This window comes from Peromyscus californicus, unplaced genomic scaffold (genome assembly GCF_007827085.1).
Source record: "Peromyscus californicus insignis strain IS unplaced genomic scaffold, ASM782708v3 Scaffold_4__1_contigs__length_199733344, whole genome shotgun sequence".
Lineage (NCBI taxonomy): Eukaryota > Metazoa > Chordata > Mammalia > Rodentia > Cricetidae > Peromyscus > Peromyscus californicus.
This window is the reverse complement of record NW_026294562.1, coordinates 186,224,876-186,251,749: the sequence shown is the minus strand read 5'-3', so window position 1 is coordinate 186,251,749 and position 26,874 is coordinate 186,224,876. Positions and strand designations below refer to the sequence as shown.

The window sequence follows — 26,874 nt, the reverse complement described above, 5'->3', positions numbered from 1 at the left end:
AAGCAGATGCAGAGATCCACAATCAAGAACCAGGCTAAGCTCTGAGAGTCCAGTTGAAGAGAGGGAAGAGGGATTATATGAAGAAGGGGTGTTGAGATCATGATGGAAAAATCTACAGAGACAACTGAATCAAAGCTCATAGGAACTCACAACCATTAGACCAACAGCCTGTAGGACCTGCATGGGACGAGACTAGACTTTCTGCATATGGGAGAGAGATGTGAGGCTGGGTCTGTTTGAGGGGACCCTGGCAGTGGAATCAGGATCTATCCCCAGTGCATGAGCAGGCTTTCTAGATCCCATTACCTATGGTCGGACAGTTTGCTCACCCTTGATGCATCCAGGAGTGGTTTCCTCCTGCCTCAACTGAATGTACCAGGCTTAGCTGTCTCCCTACTGGAGAACTTACCCTTTTGGAGGCAGGCATAAGGTTTTGGCCATGGGGAGAGAAGGTGGGGAGGGGGAAGAGAGATAACAGGGGGATCTGTATTTGGTATGTAAAATGAATAAAAAAAATTTAAAAAGAACTGGATTTTTTAATAGAAATCTTGCATCATAAGATTTATTTCTCATACTTTAGTATGTTGAAAGATGTACTTCTTTCTCTTCTGATTACAACCCAGCTACATGGTGGGTCTGTCTCTGTCTGCCCCAAGCCTCAAAGACCAGAATCCCAAGGACTATGAGGATCATGACAGAAAATACCATCCAGATGAGATTCTCCACTGTGTAATCCTGGTTCTCTGAGGCTGTGGTTGTGGACAAAGAAGTTACAGAGGTTAGTAATGGTCAAAATACACTCAAGATAACTAAATGTAACCCAAGATAACTAAATGTTCACCCGGGGCCCCTGCCTTCACTGAATAGAACTTGGCCCCTCTGTTTTCAGTGCTGACTTTGAGGTCTCTTTTTTTTTCTTCCAACTTTCTTGTGTTTGGGCATGTTCTAGAATGACTGATAATCTCAGTTAATCCTGAGAACAAAAGAAGAGAAGTAGGATGTGTGCATGCTGGTTGTTTCTTCTGAGTTCTACTTCCTCATTTACTGTAAATACTCATCTTTCTCATCCTATAAGGCTCACAAAGTTCTGGAATGAATCTTCCCTGGCATAGCTGGATTCTCTCTCTTATTCTTATTAGTTTCTTCAGCACCACTGTTAAAACACCACTTCAAACAGCAAATTCAGGGTAGAATAAATTGTCAAGACATTACAGGCATTGATCCTGAGTCACTGCACTGAGCAGTCAGAGGACCATTCTGATTGTGGTGTCTGTGTCTCTGGTGTACTCTGTAGAGGTTGTGTAGACTCACATCCTCAGTCTGGGAATATTTCCTACATGTGTGTTTTGCTGAGTGTTTATTCCATTGTCACACTTAGACCCTCCCATCTCTTTTTGGATCTCAGCATTCACCATATCTTCTGCGTACCCAGGGACCACACAGTGGTAGTTGAGGAGAAACAAGTTTACAGTCTCAGAGATGAGGTATGAATTCTGCTAAGGTTAAGAACCTGTGTCTTGTTGCTAGATTTCCCATATATTCCTCCCCATATCTGACCAAGAAATTTTTCTATGTCCAGTTCAAGTAGAACCACATCCTTTTAATGTAGATTGTCCTCCATCTCTTTTCTTGCATACACCATGTGAGAAATGCATGATCACGATGTGGGGCAGGGGCAGTGTCATACAGAATGTTCTGCAGTCCTGGCTCTCAAAAGAAGGTGTGAAGTGATTCTCTCCCTCTCCCTCTCCCTCTCCCTCTCCCTCTCCCTCTCCCTCTCCCTCTCCCTCCCTCTCTCCCTCTCCCTCTCCCTCTCTCTCTCTCTCTCTCTCTCTCTCTCTCTCTCTCTCTCTCTCTCTCTCTCTCAGTGTGTGTGTGTGTCTGTGTGTCTGTGTGTACCAGGAAAGGCAGAAGATGGTAAGCCACTGGGGTTTCACCTAATAGTTCCCCCCAATAGCATGGCTAGCTCACACTAAGCATAGATCCCAAGACTGACATATCTAACCATTACTTTATTCACCTCTACAAATAATAGTTATTGAGAGAAACAGACAGGCTATAGTGTGAGGAGAGAGTGCTGCATGTCTCTAATCACTTTAGGAGTCTCAAGGGTCAGTGGTGGATCATCCCTGGAGGTCCTATCCCTAAACCTTCTCATGTTCAGATGAGAACACCAAGGGCAGGCAGAGGACATTCTTAGCTGTCACCTCTCAAAAGAAGGGTGAATCCGTACAGTCTCAGTTCCTCTATTTCACCCTAAAGAGAAATGTTAATAACTTCACAAACAATGTGTTTTGATTGAGACTGCTAGGTTTTTTGCTAAGTGTGATCATTGTTATGTTCAGGTTCTCATTATGAATTCTGTGTGGTAAGTTTGAGCTATAGATGTGGATCTGTTTTTGAATAGAATGAGAGTATAGCAAGATTTGTATTTATTACAAGAAGGCTACATCTTCCCATGGAGACACTGAAGGCCATGGATTCACATGAGAGAATTAGTCTGTGAATACCAATAAGTGGAGGGTGATGACCAGAGGTTGTCATTGGGGACTAGTTTCTGCTTAGAAGCTATTTTTGTCAGTGGCCTCCCCAAGACGCTCTTTCAGACTACTTGAAACCTTCTGAGTTCCATTAGCAGGGACTGTAGTGAGCACACCTAGAAATATCCATGTTGGTCTCCATCATTGTGAAAGTGAGTATCTATCTGACTGATCCCCTACAGCATTCACGACCCAATCCAACTACTAATTGTTGTAAATGGAAAATGATGAGGAACCCCCTTCAGCTCAGAATGCTCTGAATCACCTTACTTGCAACCAAGAGCTGTCCATAAGGGCAAACGACACATGACAACAGATAAAGAGATGAGTCGAGGTCTCCAGAGCCCCTGTAGATGCCTCTGAGAGTGGAGGTCACAGAACTCACAGAGTATACTAGATCTATGCCCCATGATACAGACAGAAGGATCCTGAATTCCCTCAGGAATGGCCCTGTGCCTCACCCTTGCACATGTCCCTACCACTGTGAGACTGATCTGCCACAGAATCAAGTTCTGGAGGATTCTTCTGTCAGGAGAAGTCACAACCAAGGACAACACTGAAAGAAATTTAAAAGTGTGGGCCACACTCTCCCTTTTAAGGATTATCAGCAGTCCAGAAACAGAAGCATTTGTCCAAATCAGCATCTCTAGAAGCAGCTGTATCAAGCCCATAACTAGCTGTTGTCCACACCGAACACCACATGACAACAGAGTTTTTACATAGCCTTCTGGGGCCTAGCTCCATAGAGCTGAGAAGTGTGTTCTCACAACCTTAGTGGCAGGAAGGAAAGGTGAGTGTCCGGGTGTCCTGTTCTCCACATCATCCAGCTGTCCAGTCCTCCATGCTGAGCCTAAACATCTGTCTCTGGATGCCACCTTCTGTAGCACAAACTAAACCCTGGGCCTCTGGGATCTCTGCTCGCCTCCCACACTCCCAAGCTGAAGTGACAGAGACATGAGGGTTTTTTCTGGGCTAAAGACTGCCAGGCAGCCTGGGAATGGAGCATACTCCCTGAACTGAGGTGCCTGACCTCACCAGCTGTTGGCATAGGCCTTGAGGGTGAAGTGCTGGAGGCTCCACTTGGACTTAGGAAAAATTACATGAGGAGGGTGAGGTTTCGGTGCTAACCCAGGAACCTGCCTCTGCTCTCTCTTCTACATCTTCCCTGAAAACTCCACAAAGTTCTCATGCTGTCTATCCCAAACCTAGATTGCAATAGAGGGATGGAGTGGACATTACTAGAAGTCCTGCGGCTGGCATCCACTTCTCTGGCAGGAAAAAGTGCCTTCTGACTAACCTTCCTATTGTCCCCTTAATCCTACCCAAGTCAAGGGCTCTCCTAGTGTTTGGATTGTAAGTCACCCTGAGAGTTCAGTGTCACCTCACCTGAGACCGTGAGCTCCACAGGGGCACTGCCATATGACAACAGGTAGGGAGATGAGTCTTGAGATCCATAGCACCTGTAGGTGCCTGAGAGGGCAGAGGTCACAGCACTCATGGAGAATTCTGCCTGGAAATCCCAAGCTTCAGACTTTGATTTTAGTCGCTGGGGTTGTTGGTCTGCTCCCTCCTTGGACAGAATGAAAGTGTCCACCTTGTATGGTGACTGACACAGCAGGGTCACATTGTCTCCAGAGTGTACTGTGGAGTTAGGCTTCACTGAGAGGGAAGGACTGAAGGGAAGGTGTCCTAAAGAGAAGAGGGAGGATGAGAGGCTGCCTTCAATGTTCTGAGCTGTCAGCTCACCTGTGTCTGCCTGCCCTGAGCACCTGGGATTCTGTCTCTTTTCTCTGCCTGAGCTCCTTTCCTGGTCCCCCATGTCTCCATCTGTTCCTGAATAAGATCCCTGTCCCTCATCCCAGCCATCAGCTCCTTAACTCCCCCATGAGAACCCATGCACAGGTTAGGTACCTGAGAGAATCTGTTTAGCCCTCACCTGTGATCAGGATGTCCAGGGGGTCACTGGAGGCTGACCACTCAGAGAGAGAGGTTGTGTGCACCATAGCATCTGTACTGGCCTCCAGTAGAGCTGCTCACAGAGCCCAGTGTGAAGTTGGCCAAGGAGAGACCAGCCTGGGGCCACTGGCCATCATACTGGTGAAGTCAGCTCCACCCAATTTATATAGAGCAAATCTGTCGTAGTTGATGTCAGAGCAACACTGCAGGGTGAGGCTCTTTCCAGGGTCCAGGATATGGCCTTGATGAGTGAGCAAGGACGGCTTCTTAGACAGACCTAGAGGGAAGGTGGTTAGGGATTGAGGAGCTGGTTTTTTACTAACACTTATCCCCTCCCATCCTGCCCTGCACATGTCACTGGTTCCCCTTAGGGGTGGGACTCTGGCTCAGCCACCAGGATCTTCCTCACCCTCTCTCTACCTGCAACTACCCAGTGGGACAGGTCCATAGCAAAGAAGCCCAGGGTGACAAAAAATGATTGGTCAATGATGGGGCTGGCTCACCTGAGATGTGTATTTTCCAGGGGCTCACTGGGTACTGACCACAACTGAGGGGTATGATTGTAGTAACCATAACATCGGAATGTCCCTCTGGGTCTGGTTGGTGTTACATGATCTATAGAGAACAAGGCTTGGTACTGCTTAACACTTTGTATACACTGTGCGTTCTGAGAGCTGAGGAACTTCTGATCTTCCTTGGTGAGAATGAACTTGTCATATCCCTCCTGCGAGACACACTGGAGAGTCATGTTCCCTCCTGAGGTCACCACAGGACTGGGCAGGGCTGACAGGCTGGTTTTATTGTAGTAGATTCCTAGGAGAGAAGGAGGCAGACTGTTCCATGGACTCACATAGCCACAGTGCTCTCCAGGACTAGGCTTTAGGAGGGGAATACTCCTGAGAGCAGAGCCTGGGGCTGAGACCCTGACTGTCCCCTCACCTGTCACCACCAGTTTCAGGGTGTCACTGCGCTCTGACCATCCAGCTGAGCTGTAACAGTAACAGCGATATTGTCCCCCATGTTGCTGTGTCACAGAAGGTATGGAGAACTTGGCCTTCTTCTCAGGCTTCTCTGGGGTCTGTGTGCCCCAGTGTTTTTGGCTTCCCTTCTTTACATGAAGAACACATATTTCTGCATCCAGTGTCCCCTGACACCAGATGGTCATGAGACTTCCTGAGGTGACCACAGAGCCTGGCTCAGCCTTGATGGTGGGTTTGTGGAGGGTCCCTGCAAGGAGATTGAAGAAGGGTGGGGTCTGTGTGAAAGTGCCACAGAGAAAGTCACACTTGTAGATGGCACTTAATTATTTTTTTTTATTTTTCTTCTCTCATACAATACATCCCAAGTATTCCCCACCTCCCTTCTCCTCCAGATTCACTGCTCCTCTGTTTCCTTTCAGAAAGAACAGGTTTTCCAGTGATATCAACTGAATATGGCATAACAGCATGCAATAAGACTAGCCACACAATCAATATTAAGGCTGGACAAGGGAACCCAGTAAGAGGAGAAAGATCCCATGTTCAGGCAAAAGAGTCAGAAATATCCCTCCTCCTGTTATTATAGTCTAACAGAAACTCCATGCATGCCAGGTGGTGGTGTGCATGTATTTAAATTCTGTCACTAAGAAAAGAGATTCAAGCAGATCTCTGTGAGTTCAAGTCCAGCCTGGTCTACAGAGTGAGTTCCAGGACATACAGGACTACACAGTGAAACTTTAAAAACAAAACAAAACAAAAATCCAAAGTAAACCACCACAGCATATGCGCAGATGGCCTAGGGGAGACTCATGTAGATTCCTTGGTTGCTGCTTCTGTCTCTGTGATCCGCTATGAATCCTGCCTAGTAGATTGTGTGGTCCATGTTCTCTGATGTCCCCAGTGCTCTGACTTCTGCACCTCTTCCTCCCTCTCTTCTGTGGGGTTCCCCTAGCTGTTGTGGATGGTACATGAGCTGAGTCCAGAGTAACAGAAGGTCCGTAAGGATTCATCTCTGTCCTGGACCTCCTGGGCTTTGCTGTCACTCTCTGCCTTGGATTCTGCATCTTGTGTCCCTCTCTCTACCAGGCTCTGTGTCATGGGCTCAGGAGCCCTGGCCCGTCACACACACCACACACCAAGGACTCCCTGAGCATCTGTATCTTTTCAACATCATTCTAGGGAAAGGCTAGGGTTCCTCACCTGAGAACAGGAGCTCTAGGGGGGTCACTAGGTTCTGACCACACCTGTGGTCTGTCTCTGTTAAAGCTGTAGCATCTGAATGTCCACCTTTGCCTTGATGTCACAGGGCCCACAGAAAACAGGGCCTGGATCTCTTTAGTAGAGTAGTTATACTGTGATTCCAGTGTCCAGGAGTGCTTAGGTGGTCCTTCCTTAGTCAGAATGAACCAGTGATATGACTGCCTTGAGGCACACTGGAGGGTGACGTTCCCTCCTTCAGTCACCACAGGGCTGGGGTGGGCTGACAGGCTGGGCTTACTGTAGACTCCTAAGAGAGAAACAGGAGTCAGTTAAATATATCAGGTTTCATTATCCTCCAGGGCTGTGAGGTGGGGTTAACCCTGTTAACAGACCCACTTCTTGACAGTCAAGCCTGAGGCTGGGGACCCTGTGTGTCCTCTCACCTGTCACCACCAGCTCCAAGGAGTCACTGAACTCTGACCACCATTCACTATGGATCTCATATTGACAGCGATATTGCCCTGCATGCTGCTGGTCTATTTTTGAGATTGTGAAGACAGCCTTCTTCTTAGGATTCTCTGGAATCTCTGTGTGACTTATTTTTTCATATTCTCCTTTGTAGAGTCTATATGCTCTGCCTCCTGTGGTCCCCTCACAGAAGAAGGTCACTGTAGTCTGCTTGTAAACCACAGAGTCTGGTTGTATTCTAAGGACAGGCTTAGGGCGCTCCCCTGCAAGGAAAATAGCAGCTATGACCCAGGACAGCCAGCCTCAGATTGCAGACCCAACCCCAACCCTCCAGCCATCCCCAGGGTCAGCACACATGTGTTGTTCTCCATCCTCACTGCCCAGGCATGGCTGCAGGAATGATGAGAACTGAAGGTCAGGACATCTGCAGACATTCACTCACCTGACAGCACTGGGGTCCCGAGGCCCAGAGTCAGTCCTAGAAGAGAGTTCCCTGTGAGAGGTTTGTCCCTGAAGCTTGAGCAGGTACTTCCCTCTGCAGAACCTCCTGAGACCCTGGGGTTTCCTGATGGGCCAGTGCTAGGCTGTGGGGCAGCATCCATCCTAGACCACAGTATCCCCTCCCCATCTCCACATCTCACCCAGACGGAGCAGGGCTGTGAAGGTGAAGGTCATGGCATCTCCTCCTGGAAGCTTCAACTGTGCTCATGGGCAGAGCTACAGAGACCATCTGGAGGGACAGGAGACACAGGGTGTGGCCTTTGGAGGCAGGACACTCCCTATGACATGGTTGTAGTTCAGCAGCCCCACAGGAAGGGGAAGTGCCCTCCTCAGGCACCAGGCTCTGACTTCCGCAAGGCTGTGTCTAGGTCAGGTCGTAGACTCTGCAATCAATTCTTTGTCTGTTTCATCTGTCCTCATCCAATTGGAACCGACAAATTAGCAGACAAGTCTGAATATTACACATAAGAAACACAAATTTACATGTGGGTTTGCTTTATTCCTTTTCACATCTTTTTATGTGAAATACTTCTTCATATTCAAAATGTTTGAAGATTTCTGTGAAAGGTCTCCCTGTGTACATCTGCATGGAATGAAGTTCATAATCCTCTTCCTCATAGTCTCAAGTGCCGGGATACAAATGTGCACCTCCATTTCTGTTTTTTTCTTTTGTTCTTTTTGATGTGTGTACTTTACACTACAACTTTAAATTACATATATTTGTTAATTTACACTTACTTCTTTAAACTACACTTATTTAGTCATGATAAATTATCGTTATTTTCTTCTTTATGTGTGTACATTCACAGGTGCCACAGCAGATGCATGGAGGTCAGAGGACAACTGCAGAAGGCAGATTTCTCCTTGTCCAGTGTGGATCAGAGTCAGGGCTGAAGGTCGGCAGCAGCACTCATACACTGATCCGTGTCAATCGCCCGGTCTTGTCATCATCCCTTTCCTTAGTCCTTCTCTTTCAATTCAAACATTGTCATTGGCTCCCTGGAGTCCTGGGCCAAACAAGGTCCCAGCATGATTTGACTTACCTGTGGTGCAGGTTGTTGGTGTGGCCCCTCTCCTTCTGGAGGCAGATGACCACACAGGGCTATGGGTGTGTGCAGCACTTGTGGGCAGCAGTGCGTGGCCTTGTCACAGTTGCATGTATGGAGAGACTGGCAAAGGGATGGCTTTTTGATGCCACCACACGGGCACGGCACCAGAAGGGTGGGACTCTTTCTGGACCTTGCTATTGGCCAGGGTGCAGCCACCCTCCATCTGATGGCAGCAAATACCTGTTGCTACTGGTCAGGTGCGATGACTTCCTTGTCTTAGATCTTGGCCTTGCCATTCTTGATGGAGACATTCTTTGGGCTGGACCTCTAGGGTCATGGTCTTGCCCTTCAGGACCTTGGCAAAATCTGTATGTTGCTGTCTGGCCATCTAGTTGAAGAGTGGGTGCTCAGTAAAAATATTTCCTTTTACTTTTGGTACTAGTGATTGATGACAGGAAGGTCAGTATTCTACTATACTTGTGCCATACTCCACCCCTGAGCCACACCCACCTTATCCTGTAATTGTAAATTTCTGACCTTACTTTAATTTTTTTGCATCTCTCTTTTTCATATACTTTATTGGTTTAATTATTTTGTTGTTGATTTGAGACAGGCTCTCAGTGGATCCATGGCTTTCTTTGAGCTGATTATGTAGGCCAGGTTGGGCAGGAAACTCACAGATATCCTTCTGCCTCTGCTTTCTAAATGTTTGGATTAAAGGTGTGAGACATCAAACCCAGCAATGGATTTAATACCTTAAATGTTTCAAAATGTCATATCAGTATGTATTGTGTTTAGATGGAATCCACCTTCTCACCTCCTCTTCTCTCTCACCTTCTCTTGCTGGTTCCTTCCTCACTGACCTGATTTTCTCTTTGATTCCTTCTGTGACCCATTAGTTGTTGAAAATCCATTGCCTTTTCTTACACACTTAACTTTCTGTTCTCTTCCTCCCATGCAGCTCAATTTGTGCTCCCATAGTCTTGGTCATATATCCAGGGGCCACACCATTAAAGAAAACTGACTCTCTCACTCCCAGTATGCCTCAGATGCCAATAGCTCTTCATCTCTGGGTGAGACTTTGTGTCCATCTCCCATCCCTGTACTGGATTTGTTCTGCAATGAGCTTACATGGGGCTTGTAGATGTCATCACAACCACTATGAACTCAGATGTTCAACTGTTCTGCAGTGTCCAGAAAAGAGATTATTGTCATCATGCACCATGTATGGGTCTTAAAAATTTTCAGCCTCCTCTTCAGTAATGATCCTATGCTAGGACTGTGTCACATGGGGAAAATTCTGTAACTGAGCATCACTTCAAAGGATGGTCCAGGACACACACATCTCCTATTTATCATATGGAGGATGACATAGAAGTCATTCAGTATTTCCTTCTGTTTATGCTGAGCCCAAAAGACATCTGTAATTTCCTCTTTGTATCAATGTCAATATGAATAATCACCTTTTTGTAAGTCTGCTGTGTATGTCCTTTACAAAATCAGAAAAATCCTCAATTGGTAGAGTGCTTATGTGACTATTCTTAGATGTCTGGGTTTAATCCCCAGTACTGCATAAATCTGATGTTGTGGTTCAAACCTTTGACTACATCATTCAGGAGGTAGAGCTAAGATTAATAGGAGTTTAAGGAAACTCTTACTATGCAATGAGTTTGGTGTCAGCCTGGGCTGTGTCAGGTCCTATCTCATCAAAGGATAGAAAAGGTCCCCTAGAGTATGTGGTGAACATGATCAAATATATTTTATGCATGTAATTATCTCCAAAGAAATAATGACAATATATTTACTGTAAAGCTCCCACACTGTGGATATGTCACACGTATTTTATTATATACATTTTTGTGCTTCCCTTCAATTATTCTTTTTTTCCCCCATTTCTAAGGGGGATACTCCTATCCCAGCCCCTGTGGCTTTTGCACCCCTATGAGTTATCAATCCAGCATTTCACATGGCTATAGTGTCTCTTTAGTATTGATTTTATGGGCTGCTGTTTTTCCTGACCTGAGAATTAGTGATGAGGCATGCCATTTGAACCAGTCAATGTTTTACTGACTGCTGTAAGCTTATTCACACCTACCTCTCAACAGGCATCATTGTCAGTGAAAATAGGTGCTGCCCCTCCTCCTTATGTAGTGGAAGTTACTGAAGAGCATTACAGCTGGCTTCTATTGTGGAGTTTAACGCCTTGGCTTTGATCTGCATTTTGTGATCCTTACCTTTGTGTCTATTACCCTCTGTTTGAAGTATGTAAATCTTATCTGAATTTTTCCTGAAAGGTTCAAACCTATGCATAACTAGGTTGTGAGTGCTCAGAAATTAGACAGGTCCTGGGACTGAGAATTGCTTTGACTTTTGTCTCCTTTGGGGAGATTCAGACAAGAGATTTTGGCATGGGGAAATTGACTTGCTAAGGTGTAAACTGAATAACAATAAAATAAAAGCCTTTTTGAAGCAAAAGTCAGTCAGTTCACCAGAAATCATCTTCCCTGCCTCTGCACAAGCCAAAATTCTCCCTGGAGTGACCCTGTGTCCTCCATGGACCTGTGTGAAACCAACAACTGACACTTGACATGGTGAGATGAGCTCCAGGTGGTGAACTTGCCTCAGATGACTGAAGCCACACATGGCATCTCATCCGTCCTCTCTGACACAGATGGTCAGATGCAGAGTTCCAGCAGAGGCATCTTGTTTGCTGGTGGATATGAGCTCTCCAGGATGTAAGGTCATGAGTCTTCTCCAACTTTGCCCCGTGGCCTACATCCATAAGCACTCCACGTGGACCACAATTACTGACCAATGGTCAGATAGACCCTGTGAGTCCTTTAAACCTGTGTGGTCCATCAGAGTTTGCCCTGCTGAGGACGGTTCCTGTTGCTTTCCACAAACAGCTCAAGGTGGAATGCAGGAGACTCTCTGTCTAATCCACCTCAGTACTGGGCAGAGTCTAAGTGGCAGGCTGTGTGTTTGTTTGACTCCCTACGCAGTCACAATGTATCTATCTAGTGTTTTTCTGTTTTGGACAGTAAGTGATTTATATTCTTTTCCCAGTATGTTCAGATCTTGATTATTGACTTTTGATCAAATTGTTTCTCAATTTGAGGGAATGCATTTCCCATTATTTATTACCTGTGAATGAAGCACACCCACCCACACCCTGTCACATATGAACATGGATGCACACATGAGTTTGAAGTTTTACATTTTTAACCCAACCTTGTTTTCCTGAATAAGTTTGTGTTGATCATGTCTATCATTCCATCTACATGACAGGATATATTTCCTGCTAATATTTAGTCCATGATTTTTAGTCTATTACTAGATGGGAAAAAATTTCCACCCAGCTTCATGATGGAATGATCAGGGTCCTGTTCTTTCCTAAGGACATCATCAGGCCTGGCTGCACCAACAGAGAAGGCTGTATAGAGAGAGGCGTGAATGGGAAGGGTGTTCAAAGAGCTTCCTATGTTTTTCTCAGCTAAAATTTCACCACTGCCAGCCTCTGAGGACTTAAGTTTCTGTGTCTCTTATCACTCGCCCACTCCCATCACTCTCCTCTTCAACTTTCTCCCTCCAGGAATCCAACCCTTACTATGCTTATCACCTCCTGGAATCCTCCAGTGGCACCTGTGTCAAGTGTAGACTTCTGACTATACCTGCTGGACTCATCTTCCATGGTTGATTGTTCAGCAGCTTACTAGGGGCAGAGAGAACAATATAGCTGTATGCATTATACTGTTTTCGCCTCCCCCCCAGGTGCTCTCAGAGCCCAATGGAAGTCATACTTAGAGAACCCTGTCTAAGCTTTTGTTCAGAGAACACGGGGATATCAGTTTTTCCATCTTTGTAATCAGAGAGACATTGTATTGTCAGTCTCTCAAATAGCCTAGAACAGATCGTTTCTTGGCTAGTAGGGATGAATTTCTGGATACCCTTCTTGGGAGAATGAGCAATGAGTTCATTGTTACCCTACATCTTCCCTTTCCCATCCTCTGATGCAGGTCTCCCCTCATCTCACACTCTGACAGACGAGAACTCAGCTACGTTCAGTCACATTTCATCTGTGGCTCTCCCCAGTACACAGCTATTGAAAAGACCTACAGTTCTTGAAATAATTGGTTCAGGGTTAGGACTTCATCACTTATAACTAGAAGCTGCAGGATGTTGCTGGGCATTGACCACACCTGTGGTTTTATTCTTGCAGTAAGTGGAACACCTGCAGGAGCTCATGTGGGTCAGCATTTTTTTGACCCAGGATCAACATTCTGTGTGTCTATGGACTTGATGTGCATTCAGGGTGCAAGAATACTTATGATGTGTTCTCCTCTATGGGACAGAACAAATCTTCCAAGACTGTATTGTGATCAGCACTGGAGGGTTCCAGTCCCTTCACAGTCACCAATTTGCTGGACAATGCTGACAGGTTCAGTGCACTGTAGAGTTATAGAAGGAGGCAACATCAGCAGGTACTGGACTGTGATGAGGACTCCTGAGAAGAGGACCCTTTCTCTCTTTAGGGCAGGGTTGGTGATGGACCACTGAGTGCCCTTTCCTCTGTCATCATGAGCTACAGGTACCACTGCTCTCTAACAAGACAGTACTTGTATGATGGAAACACTGGTATAGCTCTTCATATTATCTATCATAAAAAGAATTATTAATGTAGTTTTTGTCCTGATGTTCAGCTTTCTTGCTCTAAACCTTGAATTTCCTTCTCTAAGGTATGTATGGTTGGGACTTCCATAATCTCCAGACACTAGTGGTTTATGGACCCCACACAGGTATGACAGTGTATGACTCAGGCTGAATTATTCTTTTGGGGCCTTGATTTTCACTGAATCAGAGGCCATGTCCTAGGACATTCTCCATCCATATTCACTGTCTTAGTTTTCCTCATAACCACCTTTTTTTTCTGGCTGCCATGTGAAGTTGCTACTTATACCTATAGTATATTCCCACAGTTCAAAAACCAGGTCAAGGGCTGGAGAACTGCCTCAGTGGTTAAAAGCATTGGCTGCTCTTCCAGAGGATACTGTTTCAGTTTCCAGCAATCATTTTATTTATCTCACCATGCTTAACAAGAGTCCCAGTGCATCTGATGTCCTTGTCTTCCCTCCACAGACACCAGGATAGATGTACATCAAAGGCAAAACACCAGTATATGTCATATTAAATAACTACGTTTAAAAATTCTGAAAAATATCCCCTATAGATGTGCTCATCTGCTTTTTTCTTAGTTGATTCCAGACCCAGTCAAATTATTAGCCAAGATGAGCCACCACAGCTGGCTTTTGTATTCTCCTGAAAAATTTCCAATCTTGACTTTGGAATTTTTATACCTCATTGCGAGTTCTCTCTGAAGGTCTCTTGTTTAACAGGAGAGAGTCAAGTAATGAATATTTTGGCAAAAATCTATGGATTTGTTCCAGAGTAAGATACATCAGGTTTGACCAGCCAAGACCCCCTAAAAGGTCTCCGATGACACCATGGCCCAGATGATCCAACATCCAGAACCGTTTCAAGACAACTGGCTCAGATGATACAGCCTCACGGACTACTCCATGATCCTAAAATTTTCTTTGTTTCCCCAGAAGATACAGCGCCCCCCTCCAGCAGGAAGTAGTAAGAGAAGCTACGCCCAAATTCCCAAATATACCAAGCTGACTTTGGAGATGTGTAAAGGTTAAAACCTTCCTTTTTAAGAAAAGAAAAGGGGAGGTGCTGTGGAATGGTCTGTATGTCAAATGTGTTGCTGATTGGTCAATGAATAAATCACTGATTGGCAGTGGCCAGGCAGGAAGTATAGGCGGGACTAACAGAGAGAAAAATTGAGAGAACAGGAAGCTGGAGGGAGAGACACTGCCAGTCGCCATCAGGACAAGAAAGATGTAAAGTACCGGTAAGCCACAAGCCACGTGGCAAGGTATAGATTAATAAAAATGGATTAATTTAAGCTGTAAGAACAGTTAGCAAGAAGCCTGCCACGGCCATACAGTTTGTAACCAAAATAAGTCTCTATGTTTACTTGATCGGGTTTGAGCGGCTTGGGACTGGCGGGTGAGAGAGATTTGTCCTGACTGTGGGCCAGGCAAAAAAACTCTAACAACACTGTTTTGGGCAACACTAAATATTTTAAGTAGAAGTAACAACAGTATGTCACATTAATTTGGTTCTAAGTCATACCAACAACATTGATTGCCCTGAGTTCTAGCTGTCCATCACAGAGCATGCCCTCCTCCCAGAGTAGGCCCTGAGTTCTTTTTGGAAACCAAGACAAATAACTTTGCCAGCCGCCTAAGAAAATAGAAGATGTAATGCACCCTTAATACATTATTACAATGATGTAAATTTAGCAAGCACCCAGTGCTTTTCCCTACAATGAAGTTAGGCCCTTGTGATAGTAATTAATTCCCTACGATATATGGATTTCAAGGGCCACAGACCAGGCATCACAAGAGCTGATTTGTAGGCATGGAACTGTTCATTTCCAGCAATGATTTTATGCTCACTGTTTTGGGGATTTCATTGTAATATGGGAGATGGGAGCCTAGGTGGTTCTGTTTGTTGGGTCTAAGGAAAAATCTCTACACATACTTGCATATCTCAATGAGGGGTCTGAGGGCTGAGCCTCTTTCCTGAAACAGGTGAGCTATTCTGAAACCTGGGTCTCACCATGAAACATTAAGATTATCTTTATGTCATGTGAAGGTAAAATTTCATGAAGGAAGCCTTTTTTAGGCGTTTTCTATTACTTGTTTCTCATAATTAAAGGTAAGCTCCAGAGATGGTAATATCTTACATGGTAGTATATGTAAAAGAGACAAGGACAACCAATGAACAATGTTGGATAAAGTTTTTAGACATGAGAATTAGAGAGGATAATGTGCCTTTGGATTTTGAGAAGCCCCTTGTTGAACACACCAAGGGAAAAACTGCATTCCAGTGGAGTATGGTGTCAACAGTATCAGTCTCAGAGATTGACAGCTGAGGAATGAAAATGGTGAATTTTATTTTTTCTAGTGATGAAACTAACTTGAAATCTCTGCCAATACTCCAGCTACCCTTCCATTTTAATGGAATGATTTTTATCAAGTTAATCAATTGTCTGTAATAAACTAACTCTAAGCTATACAAGCCTTCCAACTCCAGATCCATCTTTTGCTTGAGTAATATGATACTGAGCACAGGTTAACAGAGCTCTGGGTTGAAATTGATGTGGCTTCTTGATTAAGATCTCAACCATGGTCTGTCCTCAGATCCAGCATTGTGTTGAAGCTGCATCTTCTTCCATTTTTCCCAGACCCCTTCTTCATTCTCCATGAAGTCTGTGCTGTCCTTGCTGCAGCCAGATGAGAACCTGGTTACCTTGGCAACGTGCTTCACCTATGATAGCCTAAAGCTCTGGATGCTCCCATGAAATGTGGTGTCAATGAGTGCACAGGGGTTATCGTCAGATACCTGTGTCATGGACAGATTTGCAGGAAACATAGGCAGGATCCTTACAGTCACGTGAATTCCCTGTTAAAAGGCAGAGCTTGTTAAAAACCTAAGCAGGTTGTATTCTGCTAAGGAGATCCACATCAAGAGCTGAGGCTTATCATGGGGATTGGGAGAAACCAGGTGCTAGGGAAGCTTCTAAAAACCCACAAGGATGACCCCAGCTTAGACTACTAGCAATAATGGAGAGGGTGCCTGAACTGGCTTACCCCAGTAAGCAGATTGGTGAATACCCTAACTATCATCATAGAATCTTCATCTGGTAATTGATGGAAGCAGATGCAGAGACCCACAGCTAAGCACCAGGCTGGGCTCCAGGAGTCCAGCAGAAGAGAGGGAAGAGGGATTTTATGCATAAGGGGCATCAAGATCATGATGGGGAAACCTAAAGAAACAACTAAACCAAAGTAGTGGGAACTCATAAACTTTAGATCAACAGCTGTGGATTATCCATGGGACTGGACTAGGACCTCTGCATAAGCAAGATAGTTGTGTAGCTTGATCTACTTAAGGAGCCCACTGGCAGTAGGGAGCAGGATCCATCCCTGGTACATGGACTGGCTTTTTGGAGCCCACTACCTGTGGTGGGACACCTTGCACAGCCTTGATACAGGGCGAGGAGCTTGGACCTGCCTCTACTGAATGTACCAGACTCTGCTGACTCCCCATGGGAGGCCTTAAGTTGTTAGAAGAGGAAATGGGGGGTGGTTTGGGTGGGGGAAAGCTTGAGAGGCGGGAGGAGGGAAGAGAAGGGGTTCTGTAATTGGTACATAAAATGAATTAAAAAATTCCTTAATTAGATATAAATAAATAAATAATAAATAAATAAAAGTGTGCACCAAAAAAGGGCTGAGACTTGTGATTTTTGTTTTTGACAGTACCGATAATATTTTATTTAAATTATCATATATGCTTTTAGCTTTTTTGTTCATTTTTACATTTTTAAATTGAAAATAGACTTTTCTCATACAGTATATTCTAATTATGATTTTCTCTCCTCCAACTTCTCCCAGTTCCTCCACCCCACACCAACCATCCCACACCATATCTTGTTTTTGTGTCTCTCATTAGGAAACAAAGTCCTTTACAAAGTAAGTATAGTAAAATAAGGTGAGAAAAATAAATACAGCAAACAATAATATATTAAAACAAACAGAAATAGGTGTCAAAGAATAAGTATAAGAAATACATAGTGACACAGAGACACACATATTTGCACACATAGAAATATAAAAAAGAGAAAACAGGAAATCATAATATGTAAGCAACGGACATGAAACATAAAAAAACTCCAGACAAACATTATGACATAAAACCTCTAAAAATACCAAATACCACTGAGTGTACTTTGTGTTTCCAATCTACTGCTTCACATGCGGTCTCCCCTTATGTGTGGTTAATATACCGTGAGACTCCATTGGAAAAAAACAACTTATCTTATGCAAGTGGTTATCAATTCCAAATATCTTCTGGGTGAAGGATGTGGTCCTGTGTCCACATCCCCTCCCAGAACTGGGACACGATCTGGTTTAAACCTGTGTAGGCCCTGTGCATGCTGACACAGTTTCTGAGAGTCCATATTTGCATTAGGTTGTTGTGTCTAGGTGGCAGTGTTTTCTTAGTCTGTTCCATCTCCTCTGGCTCTTCCAATCTTTCATTCTCCTCTTAGAGTTCCTTGAACCCAAAGGGGAGGGATTTGATTGCTATATTCTATTAAGGATTCCAAGGCCTCTCTGTGCACATTGTCCAGTTCTGGGTCTTGTATTAGCTCCATCTCCTTCAGGAGGAAGCTTTTCTGATGATGGCATAGCAAGACATTGATCTATGACTATAACAGAATGTTGCTTAGAGTCATTTATTGCTTTATTCCTTCAGAAAAACAGAAGTATATATCCACAACCTATCTTGCCTCACTTTATTGACTACCTGCAAAGTTTTGAGGCTGAGATTGATGGGTGTTTGTATCCCAGTTTCCTTGGGTGTCAAGGCTGTATCCCTAGCTACAGGACCATGACTTGGAGGGTGTGAAGGTTCATCTGCTCTAAATTGGAATCTGCCCTTTAAACTTTTCCTCAATTATTGCTCGCACACTTCTCAGCGAATTATAAAACCCACAATGAACATAGACCTGGATTTGGGAAATGTGAAAAGGTATGTGACAAGAAAGCACACTTGCAGTTAATCACAATGAGAATTTATAGAAACCACAGTTGCTAACTAAGAAAAAGAGGCCAGGCTAATGTATTGTCAGGAGACTGACTTCTGAGAGCATTTAATTTATAGTCTAGGAGTGAGTGAGAGTTTTAATTTTAACACACATGACAGTCTCATGGCCACATTGATGTCTGGGATTGGATTGAGTTAGGCGTCAAGTATCATTGATATTCATATGGAAGCCAAGACTTTCCCTTCAGAGAACATCATTCCAGGCACAGATCTACCTCCTCACAGCTTTACCTTTTAAATATCATCACTTTGGCCTCAAAGGCATGCGAAGCTGGGAAAAGATGAGATTTCTTTTCAGCAACTTGAGTGAAGCAAAGATATTAGATCCATTCACAACACTTCTCTTTCTGTAGCAAGTTCTACATTTGTCCTAGTTATTTCTCTTTTTTATTAAATGCATGTATTCTTTAACAATGTCATATGTGTATATAGTGCATTCTGATTATTCTCATCCCACTCTATTTCTTTCTTGTCTATAGCAGTTCACATATCATTCCTATAAATCCCACTCCTCCATCTGTGTCTTTTTGTCTTGTTATTTCTCACTGATTTTAAGCTAATGGGTGTTGTACTAAAGAAATTTGATGGGCTCACTGGTGAGTACACAGCTGAAGACAATGAGTCTCCACCCAGAATTCATCACTAGTCAATAACATGTGATCAGAAACACATGAATCCTTACCTGACCCACAATTGATCACTGACAGGATCAGTCTTTTATAGTACCAGGGCAGGCTACATAGTTCACATTTGCAATGGCTGTGTTATGCCCAGAAGATAACATTTGGCCACCATTATCCCAATATTTTGGCTTTTATATTCTTTCTTCTTCCTCTTCCATGATGTGCACATGCAGTGATATCTACCATGAATCTCTTCCCATGGCTATACCCAAATGAAAGAAATGCATAGCACCACTCATCAGGTCAGTTATCCTACCAACAGCTTCTGTTATTCTCTCCTTCCTGTCTTCATACAATTCCCTTCAAATGGAAAGCCAATTTCTTTGATTTCATAGATGTCATCAAACTCTGATGCAATTACCATAGGGTCAACTGAGATAAGAAATGCCCATTGTGGATGAGGGGATGGTCTTTATAATCCTTCTTAAAATACATTTTTAATTGACATAGGATTATGTCGTTCCCCCTCTCTATTTCTGCCCTCTAGCCCCTCCTAGGTACACTCCCTTCAAGGTCGCATGTGCCTCCCACTCTCAGATTGATAACCTCTTTTGATTTGCTTCTCATTGTCATTATGTATATGTTCATGTGTTTACACAAATAGACACTGCTGAGTCAGTCTGTTTATGTTGTTTGTGTGTATATTGTTTCAGAATATCAAACCCTCATCAAGAAAGCCTGTCCTTACAGCAAATGGAGGCCATCACAGAAAACCACAATGGGACCCAAGAGCAGAAATCCATGAATTATGGATAGGCTCCAAAAGATACTTCAACATCAGAGGTCCTGCGTCTAAGGCCCAGGGAATATTACAGAAGAAGGCACAGGAAGATTGTAAGAGCTAGAATATCAGGAAGTCTTGAAAACAGTTTCTCCTGGAAAGGGCCAAAGAAATGTCTAATTTACTTTTCATTGAAATAAACAAGACCTGAACAATGCCCTCTCAGTGAACATATTAATGTGAAAAGGTGTATCTTCATTGTGTTCCACGTGTAGACAGAGAACTACAGTCAACCAATGACCATTAGAAGAGGGAGAATTAGTCTCTCTCATGCATGAGTTGCTTTATCAGGTGTCCAACACAGAGTGGTATTATTAACTCCATCTGTGAGGACCAGTAAAAGTTTTCAGTCTCCTTGAATTTAAGATTTATTTTCATTCAATGTGTGGAAAGAAACTGAGGTCCTCTACAAGAGATGCCAGTGCTCTTAAGTACTGACCTCTCTCTGCAATATCTCATTAATGGTTTTATTTTATTTATTTTTTTTTATTTTGCAATACAATTCAGTTCTACATATCAGCCACGGATTCCCGTGTTCTCCGCCCTCCCGCCCCCCTCACATCCCCTCCAGCCTGCCCCCCATTCCCATCTCCTCCAGGGCAAAGCCTTCCCTGCGGACTGAGATCAACCTGGTAGACTCAGTCCAGGTAGGTCCAGTCCCCTCCTCCCAGGCCGAACCAAGCAATCCTGCATAGGCCCCAGGTTTCAAAGAGCCGACTCATGCAATGAGCACAGGACCCGGTCCCACTGCCTGGATGCCTCCCAAACAGATCAAGCCAATCAACTGTCTCACCCATTCAGAGGGCCTGATCCAGTGTGGACCCCTCAGCCATTGGTTCATAGTTCATGTGTTTCCATTCGTTTGGCTATTTGTCCCTGTGCTTTATCCAACCTTGGTCTCAACAATTCTCGCTCTTATAAACCCTCCTCATTTTCGCTAATTGGACTCCCAGAGATCCACCCGGGGCCTAGTCATGGATCTCTACATCCAGATCCCTCAGTAGTTGGATGAGGTTTCTAGCATGACAATTAGGGTGTTTGGCCATCCCATCACCAGAGTAGGTCAGTTCGGGCTGTCTCTCGACCATTGCCAGCAGTCTGTTGTGTGGGTATCTTTGTGGATTTCTGTGGGCCTTTCTAGCACTTTGCTTCTTCCTATTCTCATGTGGTCTTCATTTACCATGGTCTCCTATTCCTTGTTCTCCCTCTCTGTTGTTGATCCAGCTGGGATCTCCCGCTCCCCCAACCTCTCTTTCCCTTGACCCTCGCCCTTCACTACCCCCACTCATGTCCAGACTGTTCATGTAGGTCTCATTCCATATCTCTGTCATTGGGCAATCCCCGTGTCTTTCTTGGGGTCCTGTTTTCCAGGTTGCCTCCCTGGTGATGTGAGTAGCAGTCCAGTCATCCTTATTCTACATCTAGTATCCTGCTATGAGTGAGTACATACCATGTTTATCTTTCTGAGTCTGGGTTACCTCACTCAGGATGATTCTTTCTGGATCCATCCATTTGTCTGCAAACCTCATGATGCCATTGTTTTTCTCTGCTGAGTAGTATTCCATTGTGTATATGTACCACATTTTGTTTATCCATTCTTCAGTTGAAGGGCATCTAGGTTGTTTCCATGTTCTGGCTATTACAAACAATGCTGATATGAACATAGCTGAACAAGTGCTCTTGTGGTATGGTTGAGCATTCCTTGGGTATATGCCCAAGAGTGGTATAGCTGGATCTTGGGGAAGATTGATTCCCAATTTTCTAAGAAAGCACCATATTGTTTTCCAAAGTGTTTGTACAAGCTTGCATTCCCACCAGCAGTAGAGGAGAGTTCCCCTAGCTCCACATCCTCTCCAGCATAAGGTGTCTTCAGTGTTTTTGATCTTAGCCATTCTGACAGGCATGAGGTGGTATCTCAGAGTTGTTTTGATTTGCATTTCCCTGATGATTAGGGATGTTGAGCAATTCCTTAAATATCTTTCAGCCATTTGAGTTTTCTCTGTTGAGAATTCTCTGTTTAGTTCTATAGCCCATTTCTTAATTGACTGTTGGGCATTTTGATGTCTAATTTCTTGAGTTCCTTATATATTCTGGATATCAGTCCTGTGTCAGATGTGAGGTTGGTGAAGAACTTTTCCCATTCTGTAGGCTGTTGCTTTGCCTTGTTGACCATATCCTTTGCTCTACAAAAACTTCTCAGTTTCAAGAGGTCCCATTGATTGATTATTTCTCTCAGTGTCTGTGCTACTGGTGTTATATTTAGGAAGTGGTCTCCTATGCCAATGCATTCAAGAATACTTCCTACTTTCTCTTCTATCAGGTTCAGAGTAGCTGGATTTATGTTGAGATCCTTGATCCACTTGGACTTAAGTTTTGTGCACGGTGAGAGATATGGATCTATTTGCAGCCTTCTACATGTTGATATCCAGTATTGCCAGCACCATTTGTTGAAGATGCTTTCTTTTTTCCATTGTGCACTTTTGGCTACTTTGTCAAAAATTATATGTTCATAGGTGTGCGGATTAATGTAAGGGTCTTCAGTTCGATTCCATTGGTCCACATGTCGGTTTTTATGCCAGTACCAAGCTGTTTTTATTACTGTAGCTCTATAGTAGAGCTTGAAGTCAGGGATCGTGATGCCTCCAGAAGTTGTGTTATTGTACAGGATTCCTTTGGCTATCCTGGGTTTTTTGTTTTTCCATATGAAGTTGAGTATTATTCTTTCCAGGTCTGTGAAGAATTGTGTTGGTATTTTGAAGGGGATTGCATTGAATCTGTAGATTGCTTTTGGTAAGATTGCCATTTTTACTATGTTAGTCCTGCCTATCCATGAGCATGGGAGATCTTTCCATTTTCTGATATCTTCTTCAATTTCTTTTTTTAGGGACTTAGAATTCTTGCCATATAGGTCCTTCACTTGCTTGGTTAGTGTTACCCCAAGGTATTTTATGTCATTTGTGGCTATAGTAAAGGGTGATGTATCTCTGATTTCCTTCTCAGCTTCTTTGTCCATTGTATATAGGAGGGCTACTGATTTTTTTGAGTTGATCTTGTACCCTGCTATGTTGCTGAAGGTGTTTATAAGCTGTATCAGTTCCTTGGTGGAATCTTTGGGGTCGCTCAAGTATACTATCATGTCATCTGCAAATAGGGAAAGCTTGACTTCTTCCTTTCCAATTTGTATCCCCTTAATCTCCTTATGTTGTCTTATTGCTCTGGCTAGAACTTCAAGTACTATATTGAATAAGTATGGGGAGAGCAGACAGCCTTGCCTCGTTCCTGATTTTAGTGGAATTGCTTTGATTTTCTCTCCATTTAATTTGATGTTGGCTGTTGGCTTGCTGTAAATTGCCTTTATTATGTTTAGGTATGTTCCCTGTATTCCTGATCGCTCCAAGACCTTTATCATGAAGGGGTGTTGGATTTTGTCAAATGCCTTTTCTGCATCTAGTGAGATGATCATGTGGTTTTTTTCTTTAAGTTTGTTTATATGGTGTATTATATTGACGGACTTTCGTATGTTGTACCACCCTTGCATCCCTGGAATGAAGCCTACTTGATCATGGTGGGTAATTGTTTTGATGTGTTCTTGGAGTCTGTTTGCCAGGATTTAATTAAGTATTTTTGCATCAATGTTCATGAGGGAGATCGGTCTGTAGTTCTCTTTCTTTGTTGTATTCTTGTTTGGTTTAGGAATCAGGGTAATTGTAGGCTCATAAAAGGAGTTTTGTAATGTTCCTTCTGTTTCTATTGTGTGGAACAATTTAGAGAGTATTGGTATTAACTCTTCTTTGAAGATCTGGTAGAATTCTGCGCTGAAACCATCTGGTCCTGGGCTTTTTTTGGTTGGGAGACTTTTAATGATTGTTTCTATTTTGTTAGGGGTTATGGACTATTTAAATAGTTTATCTGGTCTTGTTTTAACTTAGGTATATGGTACCTATCCAGAAAGTTATCCATTTCTTTTAGGTTTTCCAGTTTTGTCGAATAGAGGTTTTTGAAGTATGACCTGATGATTCTCTGGATTTCCTCAATGTCTGTTGTTATGTCCCCCTTTTCATTTCTGATTTTGTTGATTTGGATGCTCTCTCTCTGTCTTTTGGTTAGTTTGGATAAGGGCTTGTCTATCTTGTTGATTTTCTCAAAGAACCAACTCTTTGTTTCATTAATTTTTTGTATTGTTCTCTTTGTTTCTATTTTATTGATTTCAGCTCTCACTTTGATAATTTCCTGGCATCTATTTTTCCTGGGAGACTTTGCTTCTTCTTGTTCTAGAGCTTTCAGGTGTGCTGTTAAGTCACTAGTGTGAGATTTCTCCAACTTCTTTATGTGGGCATTTAGTGGTATGAATTTCCCTCTTAGCACTGCTTTCATAGTGTCCCATAGGTTTGGATATGTGGTGTCTTCACTTTCGTTGATCTCTAGGAAGTCTTTAATTTCTTTCTTTATTTCTTCCTTAACCCATTGCTGATTCAGTTGGGTATTATTCAGTTTCCATGAGATTGTAGGTTTTCTGTAGTTTTTGTTGTTGTTGAAATCCAACTTTAGACCATGGTGGTCTGATAGAACATAGGAGGTTATTCCTATTGTTTTGTATCTGTTTAGATTTGTTTTGTGGCCAAGATATAGTCAATTTTAGAGAAGGTTCCATGGGGTGCTGAGAAGAAGGTATATTCTTTTTTGTTAGGATGGAATGTTCTGTAGATATCAATTAATTCCATTTGAGTCATGACTTCAGTTAAGTCCTTTATTTCTCTGTTAAGTTTCAATTTGGGAGATCTATCCAGTGGTGAAAGTGGGGTTTTGAGGTCTCCCACTATTAATGTGTGGAGTTTTATATGTCATTTAAGCTTTAGTAAAGTTTCTTTTACTTATGTGGGTGCCCTTGTGTTTGGGGCATAAATGTTCAGAATTGAGACTTCATCTTGGTGGATCTTTCCTGTGATGAGTATGTAATGCCCTTCTTGATCTCTTTTGATTGATTTTTAGTTTGAAGTCTATTTTGCTGGATATCAGGATGGCTACACCTGCTTGTTTCTTAAGACCGTTTGATTGGAAAGTCTTTTCCCAGCCTTTTATTTTTAGGTAGTGTCTATCTTTGAATTTGAGATGTGTTTCTTGTATGCAGCAGAAAGATGGGTCCTGCTTTTGTATCCATTCTTTAAGCCTATGTCTTTTTATAGGTGAATTAAGTCCATTGATATTGAGGGATATTAATGACCAGTGATTGTTCATTCCTGTTATTTTTTGGTGGTGATGTGTGTGTACTTCTCTTCGTTGGGGTTTACTGCTGTGGCTTTATCTATTGCCTGTGTTTTTGAGGGTGTATCTCACTTCCTTAGGTTGGAATTTTCCTTCTAGTGCTTTCTGTAGGGCTGGGTTTGTGGATAAGTATTGTTTTAATCTGGCTTTGTCATGGAATGTCTTGTTCACTCCATCTATGATTGAAAGTTTTGCTGGGTATATTAGTCTAGGCTGACATCTATGGTCTCTTAGTGTCTGCATTACATCTGTCCTGGTCCTTCTGGCTTTCAAAGTCTCCTTTGAGAAATCAGGTGTTATTCTGATGGGTTTGCCTTTATAAGTCACTTGGCCTTTTTCCTTTGCTGCTCTTAATATTCTTTCTTTATTCTGTACATTTAGTTGTTTAATTATTATGTGGCGAGGGGACTTTTTTGGGGGGTCTAGTCTGTTTGGTGTTCTATAGGCTTCTTGTATCGTCATAGGCATTTCCTTCTTTAAGTTGGGAAAGTTTTCTTCTATGATCTTGTTGAATATATTTTCTGTGCCCTTGAGTTGCTATTCTTCTCCTTCTTCTACCCCTATTATTCATAGGTTTGGTCTTTTCATGGTGTCCCAAATTTCTTGGACATTTTGGTTCATGACTTTGTGGGCTTTAGTGTTTTCTTTGACTGATGAATGTATTTCTTCTACTGTATCTTCAACGCCAGAGATCCTCTATTCCATCTCTTGCATTCTGTTGATTATACTTGCATCTGAAGTTCCCAATCGTTTACTCAGATTTTCTATTTCCAGCATTCCCTCTGTTTGTGTCTTCTTCATTTTTTCTATTTCCCTTTTCAGGTCTTGGACTGTTTCCTTCATTTGTTTCATTGATTTTCCTTCAGTACTTTATTGTTTTCTTCCAGGACTTTAATGATTTCTTCTAATTTGTTTGCCCTTTCCTCTAGTTGTTTACAGCGTTCTTCACATTTTTTTGTCTTTTCCTCTACACAAGCCTCTAGCTTCTTCATGTCATTCATAAGGCTGTTTTCTTTTGCTTCTTCCAATTTCTGATGTTCAGGTCTAGGTGTTGAAGGAGGGCTAGGGCCTGGTGATGCTGTATTGCTATTCATTTTGTTGTATGTGTTTCTGCCTTGACATCTGCCCATCTCCTTGTGGTTCGTTCTTGGCCTTATCCGCACACTTGGTTCAGACAGAGCTGACAGATTCAGGAAGTCTCTCTCTCTTGTCCAGATGGGAGCTCTCTTGTTCAAATTGGAAGTCGGGGGCAGGATGGGAGCTCTTGTCCAGAAGGGAAGTCCGGGGCAGGATGGGAGCTATTGTCCAGAAGGGAAGTCTGGGGCAGGATGAGAGCTCTTTTCTCTCTCTCTCTCTCTCTCTCTCTCTCTCTCTCTCTCTCTCTCTCTCTCTCTCTCTGTGCTCCAGAAGGGAAGTCCAGGGCAGGATGGGAGCTGGGGGCTGGCCTCTAAGTCTCAGGAAGTGGCTGGGGTCTGGGTGGATGGGCATGGGGGCAGGGCGTGGAGATTGCAGGGTCTGCCAGGGGTCTTGGAGAAGGGGATCCTTCCCGGTGGGGCTAGAAGGGAACCTGCCCGGTGGCCAGAACCTGGGGCCAAGTTGGGCAGGTCTTCCCAAGAGTGGCTGGTGCCCAGGGATGGGGTCTGGGGTGAGCTAGGGCACTCACCTGTGCTCCAGAAGAGAAGTTCAGGGCAAGATGGGAGCTGGGGGCCGGCCTCTAAG

The 26,874-nt window shown here is 43.5% G+C and overlaps 1 pseudogene; it reads right to left on the bottom strand.

Moving 5' to 3' along the window:
• Nucleotides 1-612: 612 nt before the first annotated feature.
• Nucleotides 613-26,874, bottom strand: part of LOC128124206 (leukocyte immunoglobulin-like receptor subfamily B member 3) — a 36,564-nt pseudogene continuing 10,302 nt past the window's right edge.